The sequence below is a fragment of the Vigna unguiculata genome, chromosome 11 (assembly GCF_004118075.2).
Source record: "Vigna unguiculata cultivar IT97K-499-35 chromosome 11, ASM411807v1, whole genome shotgun sequence".
NCBI classification, from domain to species: Eukaryota; Viridiplantae; Streptophyta; class Magnoliopsida; order Fabales; family Fabaceae; genus Vigna; species Vigna unguiculata.
Genome location: NC_040289.1, coordinates 10,541,733 through 10,550,206, shown reverse-complemented (window position 1 = coordinate 10,550,206; position 8,474 = coordinate 10,541,733). Strand labels below are relative to the sequence as shown.

Here is an 8,474-nt window from a genome sequence, read left to right as displayed (position 1 = left end):
AAATGGTATCATAGGATTTGAACCCAAGTCCTCTCAATCTAACTAAGTGCTCTCAACCATATGATCTAGCACTTTTTTACATAATAAACCTTAACATTAAATGCCATAAAGGCTCCACTACCCGTATTTATTAAATAATTATTTATTAACTTATTTAAATTTCACGTGACTTACACCCGTCGTACCTCTGAAGCCGCAATCACCGACGTCTGCCATTGTCGGTGGTGTCTCCGGTCACCAACATCGTTGTTAGTGGCGGAACTTGACCAAAAATTGTAGGGGTGCCAAATTATATTTGTTGTATATAATTTTTTTTAATTAAAAAATAATAATTTCTTTTAATTAAAAAAATTAATTTTTTTTATTCAAAATAAGCATTCATGACAATAGAATCTAAAAAATATAACAATAATATATATGACAGAGTAACATAAAGTTTATCATCAACAATAATATAAAACAAAAGTTACCTTTATTCAGAGTGCTCCTTTACGCTCTTTCAATGACTTAAAATCTTCAATAATTGAATCAGAGCTGAAGCTAGTTGCAATATCCCTTTCAATATAGATTATCATAGTGCTTGCTAAACATTCAGCCTCCATCTTATTTCTCAACCTGTTCTTGATTATTTTCATTGCAGAAAAAGATCTTTCAGTTGTAGCTGTAGAAACTGGAAGAGTCATGATAAGACGAAGTAATCTATCTATCAAGTAGTAAACTTCAGACTTTTTTGTTGTTGCCAAACATGTACATAACTCTTGCATTGTTGATAAATTCTTCAAATTTGAATCTTGACGAGCATCAATAATGAAATGTTGAAGTTGAAAATTCAAATTAATCTTCTCTTGCTCATTGAAATCCATGGGATAATATTTTTCCACAAGAGTGCAAATTTTATCAATATTAAAAGCTTTATAAGCATCCTTAGGATCCAAAGCAGAACTTAGAATTAATAACTCCATTGCTTGGTCATTAAATCTACTATTTAACTCTTGTAATTGCTTATCAATGGTAACAAAGAATATTTCAACTTTGAAATAATGCTCCACTATAATATGATCCTTTTGGTGACGAGAGCATCCTTGCCTTGCTACATAAGAAGCCCCAAAATTAGGCACCTCAATATCATGTTTTTCACAAAAAGAAGTCACATTTTTTAATAACTTATCCCAACCATTTTCTCTCAAGTTTTGAATAAGTCCTTTTGTAGAACAAACTAGACGCATAGCATTAACTATATCCTGAGATTGTTGTTGTAATGCTTGACAAAGAACATCTGTTATCCCCATAATTTCTCTCATCAAATACAAGATCAGTATAAACTCAAATGAGGTCAAGCTTTTGTAAGCATTATTAGCATCACCACGTTGTGAATAAGTAGATCCATCAACAGTAATTTTTTCTAGAACTAAACAAGTTGCATCATACGTATTGATCAAGCTACAAATAGAAGAGAAATGGGAGCTCCAATGGGTATCCGCAGCTCGTTTTAAAGTACCAATTTGATTTGCCCCTTTACCCTTTTCAAGCTCATCAATTTCTAACAAATATGCAATTTCATCTAACTTGGCAGCCTGTAACTCATCATGACGTTTACTAGAAGAGCAAACAATATTGACAATGAAAGTCAATTTTGAAAAGAATTGATGAATTGGAATAACTTCTCTTGATGCAGCAACCAAGGCAAGTTGTAACCGATGAGCAAAACAATGAACATAATATGCATAAGGACAATCAGTCAAAAATAATGCTTGTAATCCATTCCATTCTCCTCTCATATTGCTAGCACCATCATACCCTTGACCACGGATATTAGAAACATTAAGATTATGTCGAGATAGTACAACACACAATTCATTCTTCAAAGTTATTGCTGCAGTGTCTTTAACATGCACAATATCAAAAAATCGCTCTTGAATAAAACCATTTTTATCAACAAATCTCAAAACAAGAGCCATTTGCTCTTTTTTTGATTCATCACGAGCTTCATCGACAACTATACAAAACTTGGAATCCCCAATTTCCTCACGAATATGATTTTTCACTTTACTAGAAAGAATATTCAATAACCTTTTGAATTTTGGGTGAAGTATATTTGGAATTGAATGGAGCATTTTCCAACACAACTTTTGCAACTTCATCATTGTATGATGCTATGAGTTTTATCATCTCAAGAAAATTACCTTGGTTCCTCGATTCAGTACTTTCATCATGACCTCTAAAAGCACAAGCTTGAAGTGATAAAAAACGAACTGTGTCGATTGAAGTCTTGAGACGTAACCGATTCTTCATAATTTGATATGAGCTTTGCACTTCCAAAACATTCCTAATGTGACAATTTTGATTTAACAAGTCTTGACAAGCAGACACTGCAATATTGTGTGGTGAACAAGGATCCTTCCCAATGTGTTTAAGGAAAGCACAATTTTTTCCATTATTAACTTTCCTCCAATTTTTAAAACCTATAAAATAACATTCAAAAAGTTAAAACATGTTGATGACAATAAACTTATTGCCAATTAGAATTCAATGAAAATAAACTCAATTACCTGTAACAATGAAAACATCTGAGCCAGGTCGTCCGCTTGGTTTTTTACTAAAAAGATAGCACGGTAAGCAATATGCAGCATCTTTTAATGGCGAATACTCTAACCATGAAGGAAATAAGCTAAACCATGTGTACTGAAATCTTCTTGGATGATCATCTTTACCGAAAAATGGATAATTTTCTAGACGCATTTGATATGGACCCCATTTTAGATAAGCCCTTCGTACCTCATCAATTTGATTTGGTGGGTATTGCCAAATTTGAAGACGCTTTCCCGGATCACGTTCTAAAGTATTTTCAAATTCATTATGTGTAACTTTGGGAACCTTAGAGAGTTGTTTTTCATTTTCTTCAATATTTGGATTCTCATGAAGTTTCTCAATTTTAGATGACGTAGATGCATTTTTTTCATCTTCATCGCAAGCCTTCCTCTTGAAAAAAGAATCAATTCTTTTACTCTTTATCATAATTTTTCTAATATAAATTTTTCACCTCTCACCTATTTACAAAAAGATAAAATTATGAATACCCAAAATTAAATCTTAAAAGCAAGACTCAATATTTTAAGAACACTAATAACTTCTAAATGATTAGCTTCCCTTACCTTAGAGTAGATTCCTAATCTTGTTCTTCCCTTACACAACTTCAAAGCTTAAAATAGGTCTATCTACACAAAGAAGAGTTTGATCAATAATTAAAGCATGATTTTATGATCTATAACAGATAGATATATGCCTAGAGCGTAGAAAAGCCACATACAAGAGGGAAACATATTGCTTCAAAAATAAAAAGGAAAAGATGAACTTACTCAAAAGAAGAAATTGTTCGGTCCAAAATATTCCTTAACTCTTCAATTTTGCCGTAGTGCAATTTGATTTTGAAAATAATAAGGAATTGATGGTGAAAATTGAGATGGAAATAAAAGGGGAGAAAGAGTTGGAGACACGGAAGAGAGAAACTAAATACAAAAGTATAAAAAATTATAATAGAGAACAAAACGTGATTTTTAAATTTTAAAATAGATTTTTCAAATTAAATTAATATAAATAAGGTAATAATATATAAATAAAGTAATAATATATAAATAAAGTAATAATATATAAATAAAGTAGTAATATATAAATATTTTTTTTAAATATATAGAAAATAAAATAAAATAAAAATAATTAATATAAATAGAGTAATAATTTTTAAATATTATTTTTTAAATATATAAAAAAAAAAACGGTTGGGGGAGCCTGGGCTCCCCCCTGTCCCTTAATAATTCTGTCCCTCATCGTTGTTAGGTTTAGAAGGAGATTTATTGGGGAAATACAATACTAATGAGTCCTGAACCCAACCTCACAAGGCATTGAGATTACTCTCAACTAAAAACCTTAAGTTATGGATTTTCATCCTTATACGTTATTCCACTACTTTTTTCCATCTAATGTGAGATTTAGACTCACACTTGAATTCTCATGATGACCCTCTGGTCGTCGCGCGTCCTTCGCTTCGGTTCGAAACTCCAACCAGCTGACGGCTCCTTCCTTTTTTGATTTAATTGGGTGCTGTAAAATTTTCTTTTGCTCTGTGATTGTTGAACGTTGGAGTCGAAGGATGGTAATTGTATTTTCTATTTTCTGCCATGGATTAGTGTTTGTGGGATTGTTCTCTTAAGATGCAGGGGGCGCAATGGTGTGGCCTAGGAGTATGAGTGTTTGGGAGAAGGAAGATGAAGACGGTGGTGGATGGCAATGGCAAAAAGATAGCTTGAATTTGGTGAAGGATGGTGAAGTTTAAGTTGTTGTTTCAGTTTATACAGGTGAAATGTGATGGCGTCTCTGTGTAGGTATAATGGAGGAACTGGCTGTGAATCTGGTGAAAGTAGTGTGATGGTTGGTTTGGGTGGAAATTCAGTGTGGAGTGTGGATCATTGACAACCTTAGTGAAAGAATGGAAATGAAGCATCCTATTTGGTATACAAATTGAATGACAGTTTAGTTGGTGCACCACTGAACATCTTTCTGTTAACCAAAAGAAGAAAGGTATAGGTCTGCCACAATCAGAGACCTTAGTTTGACTTTTTCGTTTTTCTATTTTTTTTTCTTTTTTTCTTTTTTTTTTAAAGAAAGAAAAATAAATGAAAACAAAAATAGAAAACAAAAAATAAAATAAAAAAATAAAACGAAAAGAGGAAAAAAAACAAAATAAAATTAAGTTGACTTTCCATTTATTTATAAAAATATCTTTCCAGATTTTGAAAATGATATATACAGTGAGGTTTCTTGATTTTAAAAACTAAATATAGATTTCTTAGTCTCAATTTCAACTCTTGATTTTAACTAACTTTTCCTCGTGTGATCCTGCCTTCCCGTTTGAGATAAGTTTATATTTTATTTTCTGAAATTTTGATATTAACTAAAATATATTAAATTTATTATATTAATATATTTTTAATATATTTAAAAATAATAAAAGAGATTGGGTTAAGATTTCAACATCTATGGGTTGTTGACAGTGGCGGACCTATGCATTGACCAAAGGGGAGACGGCTCCCCCAATTTTGTTTTTTTGAGTTTATTATATATATATATATATATATATATATATATATATATTATATTTAGATATTATTTATATTAAATTTATATTATGAAAGTTATAATAAATGATAAAATAAAAAATTTAATGTAGACATTGATTTATAAAAGAGATTAGGATTTTTTTTTCTATAAGATTTTTTCACTATCTAAATTATCGTGAAAGTGTGTGAAAAGAAATAAATACAAAGAAATAGATGGAAAAGAGAGATTGGGAACACATAGATTGAAATTGAAGTAATTCTGACATGATCCCTCACGATCAAGGTTAGTATCTTATTATGATTTATATATGTTAGATTTATGAGATTATTTTTAGGATGTTTCTCCAAATTAAGTTTATCCCAAATTAGTATAAACCTAATTATGATTTTAAGGATTCTTTTATGAAATTGGTATGAACCCTAATTATACTTTTTCCCAAATTATTATAACACTTAATTATGAAATTTAGGGATATTGTGTTTTCTAATGCTTATGGTAATTTTTTTTAAAGTTTTGAATTTATACCATGTTGCTTATTTAATTAAAGTGGTATGAGTTTTTGATATGTATTGCAGTGTGATAATTGTGATTTCTGAATATAAATTGTATCTCTCTCTAAATAGGTGAGATGTGATAAATTTATATTAGAAAGATTATGATAAAAGAGTAAAAATTGATTCTTTATTTAGAGAAGCTTTGTGATAAACATAAAAAAAAAAATGCATATATGTTAACTAAACTTTTCATGAGAACCAAGAATTCAAGAAAATGAAAATCAAATCTCTAAAGTTCTTAGAGTTTTATATAATGTCTTCAAATTTGACAATACCCATCAAATCAAATTGATGAGGTACAAAGGATTGTTCTAAAATGATATTCATGGTTTAGTATCATGATATAATAGCAAATAATAGTCATATTTTGTTTGAATTCTACTATTATGTGTGTTTGTTTTAAGCAGAAAAAATCAGAAGAAAAAATGAAAAACCTTTTTTTAACTAAAAGAAAATTATATATAAAAAATTTAATTTGGCACCGCTAAATTTTTTTTCCAAATTCCACCGCCGGTTTTGAAGCCTGTGTGTCCTCTCCTCCTCGGTGCATTTCATTTTTGTTTTTAATGGAATTCACTTCATTGCTTATCTATTTATTCTGCATTTTTTTTAAGTTTACTATTGCAAAAACAGTTATTCACATATTGTAATTTATGTCGATCAACGTGAAAATCGAATTTAAAAATATACAATGACAGTTTTTTAAACCAGTTTATACTCAAAATTTAGTGATAATAATGTGACAGGTTGATAATGATAGTATTATTTATTTTATATTATTTGGGTTATAGAGTATATATGGGTTCATATGTGTGTACACGAATTGTTTTATTCTATCACACAACTCAAAACCTAAAAATTGATTTCAGTTTTTAATAATTTTGAAATTTGAAAGAGATTAGATAAAATAATTATCTACCATTTAAATATAACACTTTCTTCTAGATAACTTAGTTATTTATCATATTAAAAGAAACTAAGATAAACATTAAGATTCCAAATATATCCATCACAAAAGATAAATAAGATAATCATATATTAATTAAAATCTAATTATGACCTAAAGTAAATATAATAATTAGATACGGGTTTTGAAATATATATATATATATATATATATATATATATATATATATATATATAAAGTATTAATTTCTTCATATCTATCATTAAAATATGTCAAAGTAGATATATTATAAGATAAATTATAGAATTCGGGTATTATCTTTTTTATTATCATAGTGATTTTACAATAACCCATTACTATAAAAGTTTTGTAGAGAGAGGTCCATTGTTATAGCTTTGTCTTGTTTGTTGTTCTTGGGAAGAGAGATAGGAAGAAATACTAAGATGGCCGTTGTGATGACATGATCAGTGTGGTCATATAATCTTGAAACAGAATTCGAGTTAATTCGCAGGGTGATTGAGTTTTTCCCTTTTATCTCTATGGATACAGAGTTTCCCGGCGTTATCTTTCAGTCAGATCCAACACTCCGACAGTCACAAAATAATTATGCAGTGATGAAAGCTAATGTAGATTGTATGCACCTCATCCAAGTTGGGATGACTCTTTCAGACCGTCATGGAAACCTTCCAACCTTTGGAACCTCCAATCGCTTCATTTGGGAATTCAACTTCTGTAAGTTTGATGTCATGTGTCATCCTCATGCTCCTCACTCTATTGCGCTCCTCCGACGTCAAGGTATGAATTTTCATAAAAATAGAAACTTTGGAGTCAACATTTTGCGATTCGCTGAGCTTATGATGCTCTCAGGACTCCTTTGCAACAATCATATTCATTGGATTACTTTTCATGGTGCTTATGATTTTGGCTACATGGTTAAAGTATTAAGCCACTGTTTTTTGTACACGCAACCACTTCTACCTCCCAACTTGGAGGACTTTCTACAACTTGTTAAATTCTTCTTTGGACACACAATATGTGATGTTAAACATCTCATCAAATTTTGTCCCAACCTTTATGGTGGTTTAGACAAAGTTAGTGAGACTTTAGGTTTCGATAATAGTGCTAGAAAAAGTCATCATGCAGGGTCTGATAGTTTGGTTATTTTACATGTTTTTAATGAGATTAAAAGGTTGTATTTTCATGCACAAAATGACTTGGAAAAACATACCGGTGTTGTGTATGGTTTGGAGATGCTATGATATTTATAGTTCAAAACGTTTGTACTTCTCTTATTTTCATTATTTTCCATACAAATGAGAAAATGTACAAGTGCTGGTTACGAAGATAGTATCTTACGTTTGTATTTTGTTTTTCAAGCCTTATGTTTGCTGTTTATTAATGATCTTATATCATCGTATGTAACTATATAAAGGGAAAATATTTGTTTTCTATATACATACTTTAATTTTAGTTTTTATTAAGTAATTGTTTTTTTAAATTAAAATAATTTTATCAATTTTATACTTTTTGAATGGTTTTCTTTTTAAATTTAATTGTTTCTTATTTGACTTTTTTTTTAAATTTAAGTATCTTCTTAAATTAAAATAATTATTTATAATAATAAAACTGGTTATAAAATAAATAATTAATTTTCTACAATAAAATTATTAAATTTAATATATATATATATATATATATATATATATATATATATATATATATACTAGTAATAATAATAATAATAATATATTCTATTTGGACATGTTTTTGCTTTCGAATGGCTCTCTAGTTTTTGGTTCTAAGAGAGAAAGACCATACCATGGTTGCTTAGATATTCGACGCAAATTTGCAAAATGTTTCTTACGATTCGGTAAACTGAATATTTTTATTTGCAGAAA

The 8,474-nt window shown here is 29.3% G+C and overlaps 2 pseudogenes; one reads left to right on the top strand and one right to left on the bottom strand.

Annotated features, from left to right (window-relative positions):
- Positions 1–476: 476 nt before the first annotated feature.
- Positions 477–2,898, bottom strand: LOC114168866 (annotated as a pseudogene).
- A 4,121-nt stretch (positions 2,899–7,019) lies between these two features.
- On the top strand, positions 7,020–7,835 carry LOC114170169 (annotated as a pseudogene).
- Positions 7,836–8,474: the final 639 nt, after the last annotated feature.